This window comes from Schistocerca gregaria, chromosome X (genome assembly GCF_023897955.1).
Source record: "Schistocerca gregaria isolate iqSchGreg1 chromosome X, iqSchGreg1.2, whole genome shotgun sequence".
Lineage (NCBI taxonomy): Eukaryota > Metazoa > Arthropoda > Insecta > Orthoptera > Acrididae > Schistocerca > Schistocerca gregaria.
The window spans coordinates 504386778-504390267 of record NC_064931.1 but is presented as its reverse complement, the minus strand read 5'-3'; positions in this window follow the sequence as shown (position 1 = coordinate 504390267).

Below are 3490 nucleotides of genomic sequence, written 5' to 3'. Positions count from 1 at the left end.
ACAGGTGGATGTGTTGCCAGAGGGCTGCAAATAAACATAGTGGGAGATGAGAATGGGGAGGAGATGATAGGAGAGAGGGGGTGGAAACTTGTGTGGAGGGTGTGCGGATGGTATGTTGCTGCAGGTTGAGGCTGGGATAATTATGGGAGCAGAGAATGTGTTGTAAGGCTAAATTCCATCTGTGTAGTTCAGAAAAGCTGGTGGTGGAGGGAAGGGTCCAGATGACATGGGTAGTGAAGCAGCCATTAAAATCAATAGTGTTATGTTCAGCTGTATCTTGTGCCACAGGATGGTACACTTTGCTTTCGGTTGGATTGTTTGGGGGAGGAGACCAGACAGCGAGGTCATCAGTCTCATTGGATTAGGGAAGGACGGGGAAGGAAGTTGACTGTGCCCTTTCAAAGGAACCATCCCAGCATTTGCTGGGAAATAACAGAAAACCTAAATCAGGATGGCCAGATGCGGGATTGAACTGTCGTCCTCCCGAATGCGAGTCCAGTCGACTTTGCTCTTGGCCACAGTTTGTCAGTGGCCATTCTCCTGTCCAAAAAGATTTTGGGCCTGCAGCCAGTCGTCGTAAACTTTATTGCACGATATTTCGGCAGAACAACTGCCAGCCATCTTGAGGTGAGCCGAATGAGGACTGACAAAGATATTCTGTGCTGCCTCTAATTGAGAAGGCTCTGTTAATTTGCTGGGATACTTGAGCCGGCAAATTAACAGAGCCTTCTCAATTAGAGCCAGGAACCGGGAAGTAGATAAAGAGGAGAATGCACCAGCCAAGTCCCTAGCTTTTCTTCCCTTTGTTTTCTTCCCTTTGTTGAAAATAAGATAGCGAGGATTCTTAATAATTTTCATGTGAAAGTGGTTTTTCATCCACCTTCTAAGATTTAGGATTTGCTGGGATTGGTGAAGGATGATTTGTTACTGCAGAGGGCGGGAATTTACAAAATACTGTGTCAATGTGGTATGGCCTATATAGGACAGACAACACGTACAGTAGAAGAGCGATGTACAGAAAATCAGTGTTTCACTCGCCTACTGCAATCCAGTAAGTCTGCAGTTGCAGAACATTGTATTCCTAATGGACATTCAATGGAGTACAACAAAACTTCGATTTTGGCCACAGCAACACCTTTTTGGGGCTCAATTATCAAAGAATTCATTGAAATATGCATTGCAGGAAATCTAATGAACTGTGACAGTGGTTACCAATTGAATAATGCATGGAATCTCATCATCTCTGAAATTTGCTCAAGATGAAGACGCCACATGACTTTGATAGCTGTGACCAGTGACAATACCAATGGCAGCTGAGTATTGCACTTCCACCAGCGAGGGCACTGTCATTGGGCAGTGTGGCCCTTGTGTCTCCGCGACTGCAATGCATGGGTGGCAGTACTACCAAAGCACTATATAAGATGGAGGGCAGAATGTCTTTGTCAGTCCTAGTTGGGTTCACCTGAAGATGGCTGGCCGTTGTCCTGCCGAAATATCATGCAATGAAGTTTATGACAACCGGCTGCAAGCTCGAAATCTTTTTGAACAGTTGATTCACTGGGAAAATTTCAAATTTTACATCATTCAACCTAGTAGACAGCTGGTTGGTGGAATGCTTTCCAGCCTGAGATGCTGGAGTTGGCACTCGTGTGTGTATAAAGTGTGCTTGCCTTTGTATGTGAATGGTGCATATGTCTCTCCTTTACTGATGAAGGCTGTGGCAAAAAGCTATATGTAAGTGTCTTTTAATTGTGCCTGTCTGCAACTTGATGTTTCTTTTTTACAGTAAGTAGAAATTTGTCTTTTTCTAAGGCACATAGCATGTTGGGAAGGTTACAGTCACACATGCCTGTGAAATGGTTCTGCAGACAAAGCTGCAGATATATAAAAATGTAACTCTACTTAAACAGACAGCCAAAGACATGTATCCCCTGTGATAGTTGATAAAATAAGGAAAATCACATAATCATTGAAAAGTAAAACCTCCACTGGTATAAATTACATTTCCAGCAGTGTGCTTAATGCATGTTTCAGTGAAAAATGCAAAGTTTCGGCTCATATTTGCACCATTTCCAAATAACAAGTAGTTGTTCCAGAAAGAATGCAATATGCTGTTGTTAGGCCTCTTCACAACACTGGAGATCCAACAAGTGTTGCAGACTATCATCCCACATTGCTTTAAATCATATTTTTGAATGCTCTTTAAAAAGCTGCATATAACATAATACTGGCACACTTCAGAAACCTAAACAGCAGTAATGTTTGACAGTTTGGTTTTTCAGAAAGTGGTTCCTATGGATCAAGCAATCTTCTAATTTGCCAATGATCTGTTAGTATTCTTAAATAGTAAAAATTGTCAATCGATGTCTCATGTAATCTTTCTCTTGGGTACATCACAAGATACCCTTAGAGGTGGCCTGGCTTATGGAATCACAGGCCCTGTAGGTAACTGATTAAAACCATACCTTCAAGACAGATGGCAGAAGATAGTGAATTACATATGTTTCAGATTGCACATTCAAAAATGCAGTGACCTTAGAGTTGGGCACAATATGTAACTGAGACTCTGAGGATTCTGTGCTTGGGACTTTACTGTTGTGTGAATGTCCTGCTCCCACCCACCAGCAAAATAAATAATTTAAATAATTTCACAATGTTTGCTGATGACATAAGGATTGTAGTGGATAATATGCCAGTTTTTAAATTAGGGTCTAATGTGAATGACATTCTTGAGGAAGTTCTGACCAGTTTCACAGTCAGGTTTCTCATTGTCATAGGCAATGGCTTTTTTTCTTTTTTCTTTCCATGAGGATCATTTTCTTCTATGAATTCATGAAAAGGTAAGACCAATCCTGACACCACATTTTCTACTACAGTGAGGGCAAATACTGTCAATACCAGCCACAGATTGCTGCAAAATGTTTGTCATGAGGTTTTATCATTATTTTTTGTGGTTCAGTTTATCTGGTTGTAGAGTCTGTCATTGCTGTTTGAAGTATTGTGAGACATTGTAAATGGTCTGAATCCATGTCAGATAATCAGAAGCAGTGGTTTCCCAATTGCTAGTGCTGATCTGGAATTTTCAAAATTATGACTTCAGAACAGCTTTGTACCATTCATTTGTCTTCCTTGTTTTCATCATTCATGTTGAGTTGGGGACACATTATTTGTTTTGGTGGATATCTGTCTGGCATGCAGATAATATGTCCACCCCATCAAAGCTCAATAGCGTTTGTTTCCTCCAGGATACCAATAATGTTATGTTGGTCTTGCCATTTCACATTCAGCAGTCTTCTGAAGCAGCACTGATGATCTGTTTCCCATTCTATAGGTGATCGATGCCTGACAATTGTAAGTGAGAGTCTGTATAATGATTGTCTCATAGACAAAGAGGTTGGTCAGAGTGCTGAGGTTGTTGAAGACCTTCTTCTGAAAATGGCCAAAAGCTGCATTAGAATTCCAGAAACCACCTTGAGGTGTGTGGTGGAGG